General features: G+C 42.4%; 1 pseudogene; it reads right to left on the bottom strand.

The window, feature by feature from the left end:
- Positions 1-4209: 4209 nt before the first annotated feature.
- On the bottom strand, positions 4210-17537 carry LOC105046731 (K(+) efflux antiporter 3, chloroplastic-like; annotated as a pseudogene).
- Between the last annotated feature and the right edge of the window lie 1906 nt (positions 17538-19443).

Below are 19443 nucleotides of genomic sequence, written 5' to 3'. Positions count from 1 at the left end.
AATGAAATTTATGTTTCATAAGCATGCTATTTTCATAAGACATATTCATGAAATCAATGCTCATAATAAAACATACTTTTTCATATCACATATGCCAATCCTTATTTTATAAAAAATTATGATTTCATCAATAGCAATTCTTTGCATAAAAATATGATCATTTAAAAAATAAATAAGGAGCATAGGATCTACTTACCTCGTTTATCTTAGATCTTCAGACTTCATTAGAAGAATCAGCTAATCCTATTTAAAATATCAAATCATTATCAAATTCTATTCAATAAATATAATAAGATTAAATCATAAGGAAAGAGGACTGTTATCCGGATGTGTCGGACCATCCAGATACCAGAGCAATTCAGGATCTCTGATCTGAGGGTCAGATTTAAGTGACTTGATCAAGAAATTGTGAAGCACAGATCGAATTAAGGTCAAGATCAATCAATAGAGTTTTTTAATAATGAGTTTGAAAAATACTTGATATGGCCAAAAGAAGTTGACATACAGCACGGATAACAAAGCAACTTCAGATCATCTTGTTAGCATCAGTATGAGCTTCTAAAAGATGAAGGCATGACTCGATACAGGATTCATAGACCTTTTTTTTAGAGAGAGAAAGTCGGTCATGAAAGAGAAAATAGAGAGAGAAAGTGGAGAGAGATTCTTCGTATCCTTCAAAAGTGGCAATTATAATTGAGATCATCAGAGGTTATATCAAGGTGACTTAATATGGATTAACCATGATCAATGTTATCAATTTCAAAGAAAGATCGGATTGAGATCCGATCTACTGCACGAATTTTGGAGCAATCTCAGATTATCATATTTTTATCTCAAGTTTCTCCTAGGGTCTGTGATACAATCAGAGAGAGAGAGAGAATGACCCTAGAGAGACAAAATCCATAAAAAGAGATAAAAGGGTCTAGAGAAAGAAAATAGGAAGAAAATCTAGAGAAAGAAAATGTAGAGAGAAGGTAGAGAGAGAAAGTTCAATTCTAAGAAGAGAAAGACTTAAGAGAGAGAGATGAGAGAAACTTTCTCTCACATATATTTTATTATTATTATTATTATTATTATATTTTTTTCCATTTTTCTTTTTTTTCTTTTTCTCTCTCTTTATTATTATTATTATTATCATTATTATATATATGTATTTTTATTTTTATTTTTTTTTTATTTTTCTTTTATTTTTCTTTTTCCTTTTTCTTTTCTTTTTCTTTTTTTCTTTTTCTTTTTTTTTTTCTTTTTCTTTTTCTTTTCTTTTCCTTCTTCTTCTTCTCTTTCTTTTCTTCTTCCCGAGCTTCCTTTGGGCCGAAACAGGGGATCTCACAATCCCCTGTTGGCTGGCCGGTTGGCCGGCAGTGCAACCGGCATGGGGCGGCCGTCGACAGGAGGAGGTGCGACCCAGCGGCAAGAGGAAGGCCAAGCCGGTGGTCGGCGGCGGCCACCGACACCCACACATTCAAAAGGGACCGAATCCCTTTTTCAAAGAAATTCGATGACTCCGATCGCCGGCGATTGTGCACACGGGCACGGGGAGAAAGGAGGAGAAGAGAGAAAGGGGAGGAGGCTCACCTTCGACGCCGGCGAGGCTTTTCCAGCGAGCAAAAAAAGGATGGCACAGGGACGGTCTCCGTGGTGGTTTTCCGACGATTGCCACCGACTGGGTCTCGAATCTTCGGTGAGAGGGAGAGAAGAGGATTCTCCTCCTTAAATAGAGCCGGAGGGGGGCTCTTTCCAACTCCGATTGAGATCCAGTGAGAGGAGGAAGAAGACTCCCTTCGGGAGTCTTCTCCTCTGTTTTCCTTTTTTTTTTTTTTTGGGGCTGTGGATTGATTCTGGGCCCAATTGGGCCGAGTGATCACAGATTTGACCTTCAACTAGGAGACCTTAAGTTGCCTCAGTGCACAGATAGCCAGTCGAACCAACATCCAACCAATAGTCCTCTTTCTTTATGATTTAATTCTATTGAATTCATTAAATAGAAATTGATTATATTTTAATATTTTAAATAAGATTATTTGATTCATCTAACGAAGTCTAAAGATCTAGGATGAATAAGATAAATGGATCTTACACTCCTTATTTATTTTTAAATTATCATGTTTGCCATGTATATGACCTCTTATTGATGAAATTATATTTTTCATAAACAAAGGATCAGCATATGAGATATGAAAAAGCATGTATTATTATAAACATTGATTCCATAAATATATTTAATACAAACAACATACTTATGAAGTGTGAATTTTATTGTTTTTCATCTATGTATATATATGTTTTAAGAAAAAAATATAAAGTTTCAAAGACTCTGAGATAGCTATGAACAAATCCCTAAAATTGAAAAGGTCGACATCCAGAGCTAGCATCCACAAAAAATATGGCTCTACTAACGGATATGAAGTTGACATACAAAACAAGAATACTATTGATTAAGAAACATGATCCTATCATAAGTATAAAGTAACCATAGTACGAATATCTATGAACAATATTCTAAAATATGATGTGAACACATGATAAGAATGATTTATGAATCATCATACTTACGACATATTTATGATTTATACATGCATGACTAATTGTATGACTTATTTTATTATATGTCATATGAAAAGCTTTATTTTATATTATGTGTTAGTTTCTTAATGTTGCATTATCATGAAAAAACTTATGCTTGATCTGATAAGGAAGCATAGATTTTATTTACTAAGCTAGGATAGCTCATATTTTTTAATTTTTTCTTTTATAGAGAAATTAGGTTAGGAATGATGAAGGATCTGGGCTTGAAAATTTGCATAATAAGCTTGAAATTATTGGATGATTATGGACTTATAGTTAACTATTTATGAATTGTGAGATATAGGTTTGATATTTGATTTTTGGATTTAGATGCTTTGAATCAGTCTTGAGTTAATTACTTGATGAATGATGGAATTGAATCTTTTATTTTACTTTATTTATGATAGATTTTAGCTGATTATGATTGATAGGCTTTGTGTTGTTGTGGGCTGCACCTTTCGGGAGCATGACCATATTATATCTCGGATTTGGGGCATGACACCAACTCCCCCAAACCTCCACTAACCAAATACACTCTAAGATCAATAAGAAAAATAATAAGATGAAGCTTTCACCAGAAAATATTGATTTCTAAATATGCAATCCTTAATTCATGGTTTAACACCATTTAATACATTAATAGTGGCGTCCAATCTCCGTTCCTTTTCTGTCTCTCCCCCTCCTTGTTTTTTTACCACTTTGTTCAAGGGATTGGATTGGTTTTTTGAAACTTTGTACTCAAAATTTTTGTATATCAGGTTATGATGTTTTCTTTCTTTCTTCCTTTTTTTTTTTCAATAATGACGAGCCATATGAAACTCGCATTTGTTGACACATTGATGAAAAGAATAACTAATACAGATTACTCACATGAAAAACTACAAGTCATTATTTGCAGGACTTGTTTGCCATATTATCTCCCTTTGTCTATGGACTCGCTTTTGTATTAGCATACAAGTGATCCATCAACTCAGGTGATAAAACCAGGGTTCCAAGCAATGTACTTACCCTGGCAGCCTTCCTAGTTAACTAGTCGGCCACTTGGTTAGCCTCCCAACAAACATGACTAGCAGAGGCCTGAGGCAGGTTCAAATAATTCTGCCAGGTGCCAAGACAGCTAAAAATAAAATTTAACCAAATTTTAACATCATTCCTCATCATCATTTTGTCATATTTATAACACCTTATTATGGTTGTTATAGCTTAACAGTCTTGTTTAGGGGTAAACTGAACAAAAAAGGGCTGTTGTTTCCATTAAGACAAATAATTGGTTTTTCATGGTTTCTGCTGCATGGATATATTGGCATTCTTGAAACCTTGGTAAAGCTTTCCCCTGTGATTTTTTTTTTTCCTTTTGATGTAATCTACTGTGATATTTTTATAGCCACAATGTATTACAGAATGCCCATTGCATGCAAGGATATTTTTCTTCGTGCATAACATCTTGAGGGGAAATTACAAGAAACAGAAGCTGTTATAACCCCTTGGACTCCAACCAACTATAGATTTACCATGTTTCCTCCTCACCTCTGGTTTCTGCTACAAGCTTCTCAAATGACAGCGATATCAAAACATGCATGATCCATGGAGGGTACCGTACATGCCATAGAAAACATCAGTAATCCCACCTTTCTTTTTTGGGGTAAGCAATAGAAAGACTAGATCACTTTCTGAATCTGGCCTTTTCTTTCAACATAGCATAAAGCAATAATTACAAGAGTTTGTGGAAATTGTAACAATCTGCTTCAATATCTATATCAAATTACAAGATTTTGTGGAAATTGTAACAATTTGCTTCAAGTTGATACAGAGAATCACGGAAACCATATCTTCAGTGAATTGTCTGCATAATTTCACCAAACAATTCTTCAGAAATCACTTGTCAGAGTAAAAGAAAACACTATCATCAGCAGGATGGAATGCGAGAAGGACACCCCGCTGATAAATGATGGCTATTGGCAGATCTGATCTGATTCTGGGGTTAGAGATGCCACGTCACATCCATATTAATCCTTATTTTGTAATTGTAGCCTTCAGGATTAGGAGCTCGATATGAGCTACCTTCTCACAATTAATTGTTTAAAAAAGCCGCAGGTGGCACTCTTCAGTGTCAGTTATCTAGCATTTCATCTGAAGCAACCAACTTTAGCTTTGTGGTCAACCAACTCCAGAAAGTGCAGCCATGGGCTGTAGATCCATCTGTCAGCCTTCCATATCCGAAGAATTTTCATTCTGTGCTTGCTACAATTTGAAGAACCGACAACCATCCAGAAACGAAAATTAGGAACATTCAGTTGAACTTGTACTATGCATAGAATGATCTGACATATTTCTCTCTCCTCTGGCATCTTCTTTTCCATTTGGAACACCATCATCACTTGCTAAATTCTCGGACTCGTGGTCTGGAGCATCATGTCTACTAGCATGATACTCTGCCTCAATATCAGTTGGTAGGTTGTTTTTGGAAACTGCAACATGAGGGATATCTGGTTGATCCAAGCTAAGGGATTGCTCGTTATGTGAGACTGATGCACTGCTCCTCGTGGACTCAATCAAGTCAGTCACTCTCACCTGATTCAATGTTTAGTTTGTTCAAGTTAGTTACCATGTGAAACCATTATGTCAGACATCATTAACGTAAGTATTCATATATTTCAGGTACCTGCAGTGGCGTCATGGCATCAAATTCTCGATCCTCAGTTCTGTTGAGTACCACCTGTGCTTGTAGCTCCATAGAAGTTCTCATGAGCTGACTTAAGAAGGTCACATAATCGGACATGATGCGAAGCCCTTGCAAAAGCTTTGAGCCAAGTTGTAAACTTGTCTGTAGAAGAGAATATCAGAGACAAGCAGTGATGGCAATAAATTAAACATTCTATTACATTGGTTGATGCCTGGAAGCAGACATTAGAAATCAGCCATGACAGCAAAATTAGAGGTTGCCTTTTGATTACCTCAGCATTTTCAAGAATAGCATCTGCTGCACCTGCTTTCTTCAGATCTAATAGATGGGCAAGGTCCTGAGCTCGGGCATAAGTAGGGACCTGTTAAAGGAATCTTCAGTGAGAAAATTCATTGAAACAATTGAGTGAAATTAGAGAAGTGTGGCAATGTCATTGCAACACATTTTCTCGTCTTCAAAATCGGGGTTTTTTCTTGGCAGCATGAGAATATATTTTAAAATTTTGAATAGCTGAAAACGGAGAACAAGTGTGCTTCTCTCTGTGTCTATATTTTCTTACCACATACCATCTCAACATACTCTTAAGAAAGATTTAATTCATCATGAATGGTACTCAAATCAAATTTTCAGTCAAATATTACCACAGGAAAAGCAAGCCCTATTCCTTGAACAGCCTCAATTGTTTTTGCCTTTCCTGCATACATGACCATGACAGCTTTAGGAAAGGATATACCAGCAGATTGCAAAACTGCTGGACGTGACCCATCCCCGTAGAGTACAGGAAAACCAGCTTTTTGAGCTGCCTGAGTGGAAGGAAAGAGAACACAAAAGTTTAATCCATGACTACAAAGCTTAAAAAACAATTATAGGAATTTTTGGGGAAACAATAGCAAATGAGAGACATGGAGGAGCTGTGCTAGCAAACTTTTGTTGTACCTCAACCACTCCAGGATTAAGATCAAATGCAACATAATTAGGACATCCCACATTGTCACCATCTAGTCCAGAAAATTGGCGAGGACCTGTAATTTGGATGATTAAAACCATGCAGAAAACACAGATTGCATCCCCAAATCATAATTACTTGGCGAAATGTGTAATTACCTGACCCATTTGCCCAAATCCAAGAATGACAACTGGTTCAGTTGCATCAAAGCTCTGCCATATCAATCATTTTCTGCCAGGAAAGAAAGAAAAGAATTCACTCAGAGAAATTCGTTGATGAAAAAGGTCACTTCTTCTTGGTCACGAAAAGAAACCAAGTCTAAAGACATACTTCTTTTCCTTGAAACTTTTCATCAATGACCTCAGCAGCTCTCCTTCCAATTTCATTGAGTAAAGGAGTTGATGCCATTGACAACACAACAATGATTATGAGAAGTTTGTTCAACTCAAGTGGCAGAACTCCAAGCCTGTTTTGAAAAGTAAGCTTTCTGAGGTCAAACCATAAAATCGAAGAAATCACATCCACAATTTACAGTTTAGTGATAACCAACCTGTTTGCCAAGGAAAATACCACAAATCCCAATTCACCTCCTTGTGAAAGAAGCAATCCTATTCTAACGCTTTCTTGAAAAGTTAGTCCTACACGGGGCCCTATTGCAGTAATTGTCACTGTCTTGATAACAATCAAACCTGCCAAGAGGGAAAAAAGCACATTTGGCCATTCTCGGAAAAGAAGCTGCAAAGCAGAAAGAGTTTAAGAAAGCTTGATGGCAATCCTTCTGTAAATATAACACAAAATACAATTGAAACTATAAGCAGCATTTTTGTTCATATTACAGTAGAAACATATACTCTCTAACATTTATACTCTATATAAGACATTATATTCAGGGTGAGGCAAGAAAAAAAAGGCAAAAGGACAAAGAACAACTCGAGTGGCTTGTTTCCTTCACCAAAAAACGAAGAAATAAGCAAGGCTTGAAGGAACATGGTATATACGGGTTAGGTCATGTGTCGAAACAGTATGTAGTATGTACAATGCCGTGCCCCTGTATGTAGTTATCAGTAATATCGGAAGCTTATGCATATGGACAAATGAAGACGCAAGAATACATTTAGGTCTCCTTTACCTAAACTACTGCTCCAACAAGCCACTATAGAGGCTCAATAGGCATAACCATTATCCCAGCATCAAAGTGCCAGTGAATTCATTCATGCTTCAAGAACCTATGGCACCGAAAGGGGGCAACGTGAGCATTCAGCATAAGATGTAAATGCTCTCACTTTAAATAGAGGACAGTTTTTGGAATAACTTCAACATACATGTCTGTTTGAAAAAAAATAAAAAAATAAAAAAATAATTTATATATATATATATATATATATATATATATATATATATATATATATATATTGCCACTGATGGCATAGAAGAAGGAATTCCGGAAAAGAAAGAAAGGAGAATATTTGTTTCTAAGTCCACGTGCTCATTTGATGTGGCACTAGGTCTAAACCAGCCTATATATTGGGCAGAATATACAGAATGGTTCGACCTGCTTGCATATTGTACTAATCCATACCACTTGATTTTGGATGATATATGGCTTGGCATGAGAAAGGAATCCTTCAACCTTGGGTCAATATGGGGATGTAATATATATATATATATATATATTGCCACCGATGGCATAGAAGAAGGAATTCCGGAAAAGAAAGAAAGGAGAATATTTGTTTCTAAGTCCACGTGCTCATTTGATGTGGCACTAGGTCTAAACCAGCCTATATAATGGGCAGAATATACAGAATGGTTCTACCTGCTTGCATATTGTACTAATCCATACCACTTGTTTTTGGATGATATCATGGCTTGGCATGAGAAAGGAATCCTTCAACCTTGGGTCAATATGGGGATGTAATATACCATAGTGGGTATGCAACACTATACTAGGCATACAATACTATATCAATAATGCACCAATAAGTACCCAATACCAATACAATAAATCTTGGTGACAATCCCCTTGTCTAGAAGAAGAACTTTTGGTACCTCTTGTTAAACAACACTATCTCCGATTAGCATTATTCAGATGAGACAACCTGTATTCAGAGTTATTTAGTTTGACTAGTCAGAATCATAGTCTTGATCACAGACTAAATCAACTGGGATGTGAGGTAGAGAAAAAGGATCCACTTCATTGTAAAGTAGGTGGAATTGATATGATTAGAAGAGCCAACCAATGGAGGGTTCTTTGGGGGATGCATGAAAATTTTGCTTGGGTTTTGGTTCTGTAAATTATGCAAAAATGATATGCTTAGAAGAAGAAAACAATGTAGATTTTTCGGAGGAAAATATTGTTTAGGTTTCAATCATAGGATATTACAACTAGAAAGAGAGCACAACCCACCTCATCTGGTTCTAGATGCTTGGGTAGGTATTCTATATAACTGAATTTTCTTCTATTTGCTTGAAATCTATTCACCATCCATACAATCTATATGTGTGTAGGCTTGCACTCATGCATAGATACATGATCTATTGTTTCATCCTTTATTGGCTTGGCTGTTTTGGAACTACCATAACTATCAAAGGTGTGCCCAAAAATAGGAAATATGGGTGCAAGTCAAGTACCTTGATGTCTTTAGGGTAAAAAGGGTGAAAACAGTTGTCTAGAATGTATCCCCTCATAACATTAGGGCTTAGAGCTCGGGTGGATCCATACTAGTTTAAGATCTTTTTTGCCCAGAGTTTAGTTGGATGAAAATTTGATGCGAAAAATGAAGCTTCTGTTGCTAAACTGGATAGCCGGAAAGATGGATTGGCTATCAAATATTGATAATATAAAAGGATAAGATATAGCAAGCATGCCATCTGCTTTAAGCACTCTATAAAAAATCACAAAACATGTGTATCCCTAGGCTGAGGCATAAAATGTTGACAATCTGCCACTGCAGCTTTTGTTTATGCATGTATATTCATTTGTTTATATTGAATGATTAAATAGGGTAATTTCTTCATGTGAATACACTGATGACAATGATTTCCTACTTTTCCATGCATGAACACCAAGTGATGCATAGTTATGTGTTGTGATCCAGGTGGTGTGCCCAAGGCCCAGGGGACCAAGGCTAAGGCTAAGGTCCATCATTCATGAGGGCTTCATGGAGGCTCTAGGGCTAGTTGGGCCCTAGGTTGAAAGGCTGTGGGCCTTTCGGGTTCTTGAGGTCTAGGTTATGTGGGCCTCAAGGGACCAACTCTTTATGGGCCAGATCTGGGCCCAGGATAGGTGAGATTAGGTCGAGTCATGGGTGTACATGGGCTTGGGTTAATCTAATCTCCCATAGAGTTGGTCGAGGGAGTTTTGGGTTTGGGTCACTTGATCCTGTGTTTATATATACATATACTGTATAGGTTTGATTAAGCCAAGGAATACGAAAACTCTTTCTCCTAAGTCTCTCTCTCTCTTCTCCCTCTCTCTCCAGCTATTCTTCACACCCCAGGAGCAAGAAACCCTAGGGTTTCTTGCCGCCAGGTCCATAGAAGGCAGAAAAAGCAGGGGAGGCACTAGCCCCTCCCCCTTTGTGCCACCAACTCTCTCTCTTCTCCCTCTCTTGCAGCCACCCAAACATCAGATCCAGGACTTGAAATCTCTTGCTACAAGGTTGGTACAAGTTTCTCTCAGATCTAGAGTTGATCTGAGGTCGTTTGAGGCACGGGTGAGATCTCCATCAACAGATCTACAGGAAAGGCTGCAGCAGGATAGATCTATAAGGTCTGGTTGTATCTACCTTCTTCCCTATCTAGAATGCTCTGATTCAAGATCTACAAATTGAAAAACCTCGGTACAGGCCTGATCTGATTGGGTACCAGATCTTGGATTTTTTAGAGGTGATCTTAGAGGCGTTCTTCATCTGGAACGAAAGGCTGACGAAGAAGATAGCAACCAAGCTGATTTCGTCAAGGGCCTTCGATCGAGTCCAGAAGTCTCCAGATTTGTTCGTTGCTGGTTCTGCTGCACCCAAGGTCCATGGGAGGAGCCAGAATCGTGCTCCAATAGTTGGTATCAGATCCACGGTGGTGAGGAAGCGGTTTCAAGCACGAGAGGTTGAAGTCCCAAGTGCTAAAAATTTTCAGCAAGGTACCATCAAGGTATATTCTACACTTCTTGATTTTATATTGCTTGTTTGGCTTGGATCCAGTCATGGGCAGCAATATGAAGGTCAATTTCGAGAAGTTTGATGGCAAAAAAAATTTTTTCATGTGAAAAATCTAGGTGGAGGATCTTCTGGTGCAAGCAGATCTGGATCAGGCTTTGGATGAGAAGCCTGAGGGAATGACAGATAGACAATGGACATCGTTGGAGAAGAAAGCATGCTCGGTGATCAGAGGATGTTTGACGGATACGGCGTTGTATTCAGTGCTGGAAGAAAAGATCCCGAAGGGCCTTTGGTCGAAGTTGCACACCATGTATATGGAGAAGAATATGTGCAACAAGCTAATGCTGAAGAAGAGGTTGTACAGTCTTCGGATGCAGGAGGGATCTGATGTGATTGGTCACATTCAGAGGTTCAACCAGTTGTGTACGGAGTTGATGAATATCGAGGTGAAGCTGGATGAGGAGGACAAGTCCCTGTTGCTTTTGTGTTCACTGCCAGGATCATATGACTCTTTGGTGACTACACTGCTCTATGGCAAGGAGACTCTGAAATATGAGGACATGGTCTCGGTGCTGAGGTCTAATGAGCAAAGAGAAAAGTTGACCAGAGATCGGGCTCCCCAGGAGGGTTTGGCAGTAGGGGAGAGGACAGGTGAGGTAGAGGCAGAAGCAAGTCCAGGGGCGGTCCAAGTCCAGGAAGGGAAAGAAAGAGATGAAATGCTTCAAGTGCAACGAGTTAGGGCACTTCAAGCGAGAATGTCCACTATGGAAGAGCAAGAAGGGAGAAAGAAGTGGCTCAAAATCAGTGAGTGCAGTTGCTGGACAGCAGGTGGAGGATGATCTACTTGTGATATCAGATGGTCACAGGCATTACACAGAGGAGTGGACACTAGACTCTGCGTGCTCACATCACTACACACCACACAGGTCTTGGTTTGCGACATACACCAAGACAGATGAGGGATCAGTGACTCTAGGCGACAATCATCCTTGCAAGATGGCTGGGATAGGGACAGTCAGGGTGAGGATGTTTGATGGGATTGTGAGGACATTGACAAATGTAAAGCACATCCCGGAGCTGGAAAAGAATCTGGTGTCACTAGGCTACTTGGAGCGCAGTGGATACAACTTCAGCAGTAGGGCTAGAAGCGGAGTATTAAACATCTCCAATGGAGCTATGGTGGTGATGAGAGGCAGGAGGTTGGACAATAATCTCTATCGCATGGAGGGATCTGTGGTGACCGGAGAGTCTGATGCAGTAGCTGCAGCACAGGACCAGCAGGGGGCTTACAGGATGTGGCACTACCGCCTAGGCCACTGGGTGACAAGGGGCTGAGGGAGTTGAGCAGGAGAGGACTCATCTTTGATTTAGAGGATGGTGCTACAGGGGAGATCTGTGAGCCTTGCCAGATGGAAAAGCAGAGGAGAGTTCAGTTCAACATCGTACAACCCGCAGTGCAGCCCCTCTAGAGTTAGTACATACGGATGTGTGGGGACCAGCCCCAGTTTCAGCTAGAAATGGGGCCAGATACTTCATGACCCTGATTGATGATTTCTCAAGAAAACTCTGGATTTACTTCATGAGAGAGAAGTCTGAGGTCTTCACCAAGTTCAAGATCTGGAGAGCTGAGGTGGAGAAGGAGCAGGGGAGGAGCGTAAAGTGTCTGAGGTCAGACAATGGTGGGGAGTACACCAGCAGAGAGTTCCAGGACTACTGTGAGGAGTGTGGGATCAGGAGATACTTCTTAGTTAAGGAGACTCCACAGCAGAATGGGGTGACCGAGAGGATGAACAGAATACTTCTGAAAAAGGCACGATGCATGAGGCTGCAGGCAGGGCTTCCAAAGATATTTTGGGTTGACACAGTTGACGCAGCGGGTTACTTGGTCAATCGGTCACCTCACACCAGATTGGATGGCAGGCTTCCAAAGGAGGTGTGGTCTGAGAGGATAGTTGGGCTGGGCCATCTACGGGTATTTGGGTGCATGGCCTATGTGCACATTGGAGCTGGTGAGCGGAGCAAGCTAGACGCCAGATCACGCAAGACGGTGTTTCTAGGCTATCCGCGAGGAGTTAAGGGATACAGGCTATGGGATCCCTTGGAAAAGAAGGTCATCATTAGTCGGGATGTGACTTTTGATGAGGAGTCAGTCCTATGGAGGCGAGCAGGCATGGAGGAGCAGCAGGAGCAGGAGGAGGTCCAGCAGGGCACTGCTGGACAGCTTACCTCTTTGATTTTGCCTCTTGCAGGTACTACGGGAGGACATGACATTCAGGTGGAGAATCTACCTAAGGTGTCTCCACAGGTGGAGAAGACTCGGATGGATGATCGAGGTGGAGAGGTCCAGCAGGAGCGAGCTGGACCGAGGACTGATATCGGTGTTGCCCTACACAAGCCCAAGAGGACCATCAGGCAACCAGACCGATATGGCTTCGAGGAGACACTGTCATATACCCTGGTGACAGTGAATGGAGACCCATATATGTACCAGGAGGCTATTGAGAGCCAGAACAGAGAGCGGTGGGTCCAGACGATGTCCGAGGAGATGTAGTCTCTCCACCAGAACCAGACATGGCGATTAGTGCAGTTGCCACAGGAGAAGAGGCCCATTGGCTGCAAATGGGTCTACAGTCGCAAGGAAGGACCTTCAGAGCAGGGAGGTATCAGATTCAAGGCGAGGTTAGTGGCCAAGGGATACTCCCAGAAGAAAGGCATCGACTTCAGTGAGGTCTTCTCTCCCGTCGTCAGACATACTTCCATCAGAGTGCTGCTGAGCATTGAGCAGCTCAGGATTTAGAGCTGGAGCAGATGGATGTTAAGATGGCGTTCCTCCATGGGCATTTGGAGGAGAGAATTTATATGGAGCAGCCACCCAATTTCAGGAATCCAGGATTAGAGGGAAAGGTTTGTTTGTTGCAGAAGTCGCTGTACGAACTGAAGCAGTCGCCGAGGTAATGGTACAAGCGGTTCGACTCCTATGTGCGCAGCATTGGACTTTCTAGGTGCGAGTTTGATCCCTATGTTTATGTTCAGTCTCTTGAGGATGGTTCTAGGGTGTTCCTACTCTTGTATGTGGATAACATGCTTATAGCATGCAAGAGTAGGAAGGTTGTGCAGGATCTGAAGGCATCCTTATCTCGGGAGTTTGAGATGAAGGATTTGGGCTCTGCAAGGAAGATCCTAGGCATGGAGACTTTCAGAGACCGAGCCCAGAGGGTGCTGCATCTATCTCAGGGGGGCTACATACAGAAGATCTTAGAGAGGTTCGGGATGAAGGGAGCAAAGTCGACGGAGCTGTCACTTGCCGGTCACTTCAGACTCTCGAAGACCATGGCGCCACAGACTGAGGTGGAGGCTCAGGAGATGGAGACGGTTCCTTATGCTTCAGGAGTTGGGAGCTTGATGTATGCGATGGTCTGTTGTAGGCCAAACATCGCTCATGCAGTGAGTCAGGTTAGCAGGTTCATGGCGCAGCCTGGCAGGGAGCACTGGAGAGCTCTGAAGTGGATATTCAGATACCTGGCGGGTTCAGTTGGAGTTGGCATCTGCTACGGACAGTGAGGAGGTGCAGTGGGATACTCTGACATGTCCAGGGAGGCTCAGGGGCTGATTGATGGTTATGTAGATGCAGACTTCGGTGGAGATGTGGATACCCGGAGGTCTACGACAGGCTTCATCTTTAGCCTGTATGGAGGTCTTATTTCTTGGAGATTGAGTCTGCAGCCTATCACGGCCCTATCCACTACAGAGGCAGAGTACATCGGGCTGACAGAAGTAGCTAAGGAGGCAATTTGGCTGAAAGATTTATTGACGGAGATGGGCCTTACTCAGGAGGTCATTAGAGTGCACTGTGACAGTCAGAGTGCACTTCTATTAGCACAGAACTCAGTCTATCATGCAAGGACAAAGCACATCGACATTCGGTATCATCGGATCAGGGAGCTTGTGGAGGATGGCGAGGTGGAGCTGGTAAAGGTACACACCAAGGAGAACCCAGCTGATGCACTTACGAAGGTACTTCCATGGGACAGCTTTCAGAGATGTGTTGAGCTGATTCGGCTGATGGACAGAGTGGAACTGGTTGAGGCCTTGGGACACCAAGGTGGAGATTATTGTGATCCAGGTGGTGTGCCCAAGGCCCAGGGGACCAAGGCTAAGGCCAAGGTCCATCATTCATGAGGGCTTCATGGAGGCTCTAGGGCTAGTTGGGCCCTAGGTTGAAAGGCTGTGGGCCTTTCAGGTTCTTGAGGTCTAGGTTATGCGGGCCTCAAGGGACCAACTCTTTATGGGTCAGGTCTGAGCCCAGGATAGGTGAGATTAGGTTGAGTCATGGGTGTACATGGGCTTGGGTTAACCTAATCTCCCATAGAGTTGGTCAAGGGAGTTTTGGGTTTGGGTCACTTGACCCTGTGTTTATATATACATGTACTGTATAGGTTTGATTAAGTCAAGAAATATGAAAACTCTTTCTCACAAGTCTCTCTCTCTCTTCTCCCTCTCTCTCCAGCTATTCTCCATGCCCTAGGAGCAAGAAACCCTAGGGTTTCTTGCCGCCAGGTCCATAGAAGGCAGGAAAAGCAGGGGAGGTGCTAGCCCCTCCCCCTTTGTGCCGCCAACTCTCTCTCTTCTCCCTCTCTTGCAGCCATCCAAACATCAGGTTCAAGACTTGAAATCTCTTGCTACGAGATTAGTACAAGTTTCTTTCAGATCTGGAGTTGATCTGAGGTTGTTTGAGGCACGGGTGAGATCTCCATCAACAGATCTATAGAAAAGGCTGCAGCAGGACAGATCCACAAGGTCTGGTTCTATCTACCTTCTTTTCTATCTAGAACATCCCGATTTGAGATCTACAAATTGGAAAACCTCAGTCTAGGCCTGATCTGGTTGGGTACCAGATCTTGGATTTTTTAGAGATGATCTTAGAGGCGTTCTTCATCTGGAATGAAAGGCTGACGAAGAAGACAGCAACCAGGCTGATTTCGTCAAGGGCCTTCGATCGAGTCCAGAAGTCTCCAGATTTGTTCGTTGCTGGTTCTGCTGCACCCAAGGTCCGTGGGAGGAGCCGAGATCGTGCTCCAACATTATGATCCTCCCGCCCTTCTTGTTTAAATTATATCCATAATATATTTTTATTTGATTCCTTAAAGGAGAGTGCAATTTCAATGTATATGGTGTTGGATTGTTTTTTTAGTTTATTGTAGAACTTTAAATGGAAAGGCCCAGCTCAAATGATATATCGTCTGCAAAAGCTGTGTTGCCAGGAGCTTTAGCATCTAGTATTCATGTGTGTAAAATTTTTAAACCTGATTAGCCATATCTATTTGTTGGCACAACTACAGATCGTGCATAAAAATCTGATGATTAGCTAACAACAAAAGAAAAGATCACCTAGATGCGGAAGCACGCGGATATATTCAAGAATCAGGGCAATCCAAAATGCCCTAGATTCAAGAAAAAGAGAGAGAAGATGAAGCGGCGGTAGATTTCTTGGGAGAAAAAGCTTTATTTCATATCTATATTCAGCATACAATACAGTAATACTATAATTCTTATCCTAATTACATGTATATATACCTATACAAAAGAGTCAAGTCCAAGCTCAATAAAACTCCCAATAGCTAACCCACTGTGCACTCACCGAGCCCATGTACACCCATGTCTCGTTATGCACTCACCCTTCAGACTCAAACCTAGTCCAAACTATGGATTAGCCCCTTAAGACCTCTTTAATTAAGGCCCTAAGTCACTTAAGATCAGATCCGATCTTAGACCCACCAGCAGACTTATACTGCTTTTGTCTGATCAAGAAAGCTGCCTAGCCAAGATAATTGAGGACGCTCGATACAAATGAGCCGCACCACAGATCCGGATGCAAATACCTCAACTCTGCCTAATTCACTTCGGTATTTGGGTCAGCAACCATTAGGATAGCTCACTAACTTGAGCTATCCTCGATACCACATCGGTCTGAGATATTTTGATGTAAAGAACCCCTGATATCATCCTGATTTGAGGTATCTGTAGTACCTCAGATCCTTGATTTCTCTGTTGGCTCCTCGGCTGATACTTCGACTGGCTCGCTCTCTTAACTCCTTAGCCTCTTTTGTGTTTTCAAGACTCGAGAGCATCAAATCTGAGCTCACAATCTCTATCTTGGTGCTCTCAAATTTTTGTGAACTCAGCTTTATCCTTCAAATCCATCTGAGTTACACACATCTGAAAACTATCTCGAGGAATTACCTTCATAAGTGCATATGACTGGTTCTCTTTTGTGTGGACCTTCACCAGCTCCACTTCACCTTCCTCCATTAGCTCTCTGATCCTATGGTACCTCACGTCTATATACTTTATTCAAGCATGATAGACTTGGTTCTAAGCCAGTTGCAGAGCACTCTGACTATCATTGTATAATACAATCATGCTCTGCTTCACCCCCATCTCAACAATCAGCCTCCTCAGCCATAATGCTTCCTTTGCAGCCTCGATAATACCTATATATTCAGCCTCTATGGTGGATAAGACTGTAATAGGTTGAAGGATTATTCTTCAAGACACCGGTCCATCGAACATGCAGAAGAGATAACCTGTGGTAGACCGTCTTGTATCAAGATCACCTGCAAAATTTGCATCAACAAACCCTTCCAATGGATCTAAAACCTCGGACTTCCACCTAGGTCCATCCTACTGCCCAAAGGTTAGTCCAAGCCTCCGAGTTCCCTAGAGATATTGCAAGATCCACTTCAATGCCTGTCAATGCTCCTTTTCTGGGTTTGCCATGTATTTGCTCACCTGGCTCACTGTGTGTGCTATGTCTGGCCTGCAACATACCATAGCATATATCACGCTGCCCACAGCACTGACATATGAAACTTTCTTCATGTACTCTCTTTCTTCCTTAGTCTGGAGGCATTTTTGCTTCGAGAGAGACATGTGGCTTGCCAATGGTATTCCAACTGGTTTGGCTTTATCCATTCCAAACCTCTCCATCATCTTACCAATGTAACCACCCTGTGATAAGTGGAGAATACTGTTAAGATTTGATACCTCAAAATTTGATCCACAATGAGTCCACAGAGAGGTCCATGATGAAAAACGAAGTCCAACGAGACCAAGATCACCTCAAATGGAGCTCGGACGGAGGAGATACGCATTTGAAGTCGTCACGGAACTCGAGGTGGCAGAGGACCATCGGTGATCGGCGGAGCGGCGGTGGTGCTATCGCACATGGCCCAGGCGCGGCCAGCACACGGGCTGGGCATGCAAGGTGTGGCCCAGCATGCAATGCGTAGCCCGATGCAGGGTGCGGCCCAGGCACGAGCACGTGAGGCGTGGCCCAAGCCCAGGCGCCAGGGTGCAAGCTAGCCTAGGCCCATGTGCATGTGTGCGGTGGGCTCAGTAGCTTGATTCTCTAGTCCACGATGGATCAGGTGGTCCATGATCGGGCGCGTGGACCGCATTGGCGCTTCCCACATATTTCGCGTGGTCCACGGTACTATTCTGTGAACTAGCGCATGATCGGAGAGCGTGAGTAATTCCCAGTGTTGATCCAATGGCTGGAAAGCTTGACGGGCCTAATTAGGACTCTTGATAAGGTTCTAATTGGGTTTAAGGCCTTTAGAAGACCACGAACAGTGAGCAGATGCTGTGGTGGTTTTGATTTTTTCACGAGAGAAGAACCCAGGTGGCCTGTTGGTCTCGTGTACGCGGACGCAGACGGCTTCACACAGAAAACTGAAAGCCCGTGAAGAGAGAGAGCACGCAACGCTGAGTGAAAAAGGAGCAGAACTTTTGGACAGCGGTCGCTTCAGGGGTTCAGGGGGGTCTTCCTAGAAAGAAAGCTTTTGTGAGGAAAAACTTTCTGTGAGGAAGAAATTGGGTGTACGAGGGTTGAGGGTGAGATCTCCTCTTGTAATATTTCTTTTCTCATAGTGAATTTCGCATGCCTCATGGAGGTAAGTCCTTTTTTGGCTGATCCACATATTTGATTATTTTCTGTTTATTTCTTCTTTCTTCCTGCTGCATCGTGCGGTATTGAAAAAATCTTAGGAGGTGGTGTCCTGGCCAGACATCCACCCAACAAGTGGTATCAGAGTGAGGCAGTACAAGGATGCAGATTGCAGCGGTGGTGAGCAAGGCTGAAGATGGAGAAGACAGGCAAGGGTGAAGGACGTGCTCATCCAGTAAGGGTTGATTGATGCTCTCTTATACGAGGATATGCCGACCACCATGGAGGGTGGGATTTGAAATGGCTACAGATGCAAGCGATGAGTACCATCCGTATGTACCTAACGGATGAGGTGGTGATCCATGTTCTTAGCGAGACTTCTCTGACAGTATTGTGGTCGAAGCTCGAGGAGTTGTACACGATGAAATTTCTCACCCACACTCTTTTCCTCTGGAGGTAGTTCTACCAACTGTGGATGACTGAGGGACAGAGCATGCAGGAGCATCTAAGTCACTTTCAGAAGATCCTCACCGACCTCCTCAACATTAGTGAGAATGTTAAGGAGAAGATCAGGGCGCTGCTTTTGCTGGCATCGCTTTCCCCTTCATACGAGTCTTTAGTGATCGCTCTTCTAGTGGAGAAGAGCACCATCAAGATGGATGAGGTCACCACGGCAATACTCCAGAATAAGGTTCTCAGGAAGGAGAACCCGACTTCGAGCTCAGGTGGCGGTAACTCAATTTTGGTGGCTTCTAAAGAAGCAGGAGGTGGTAGACGGAGCGACAGGAGATCACGATGAGGATGGTCCAAGTCCAAAAGGGACTTAAGCAAGATCAGGTGTTACCGATGTGATGAGTTGGGGCATCTAGCTAGAGATTGTTCTCAACTCAAAAATTGAATGATGGCTTCTGTAGCGACTGCCAGTAGCGATTCAGAAGAAGATGTCCTAGAGATATCTGATGAGGTATTTACTTTTTCTCAGCAGTAGATATTAGATTCTGCATGCACCCATCATGTATGTTGTAGAGAGGAGCAGTTTGACTCCCTGAAGAACAATGAAGGTGCTGTTTATCTATCGAATAGATCGAGCTGTGCGATCAGAGACATCGAGATGGTCAGCTGGAGGACATATGATGGTGCAGTGAGAAGA

The sequence above is a fragment of the Elaeis guineensis genome, chromosome 6 (assembly GCF_000442705.2).
Source record: "Elaeis guineensis isolate ETL-2024a chromosome 6, EG11, whole genome shotgun sequence".
Classification (NCBI taxonomy): Eukaryota; Viridiplantae; Streptophyta; class Magnoliopsida; order Arecales; family Arecaceae; genus Elaeis; species Elaeis guineensis.
The sequence above is the reverse complement of the archived record's forward strand: the minus strand, read 5'-3'. Positions and strand labels throughout refer to the sequence as shown.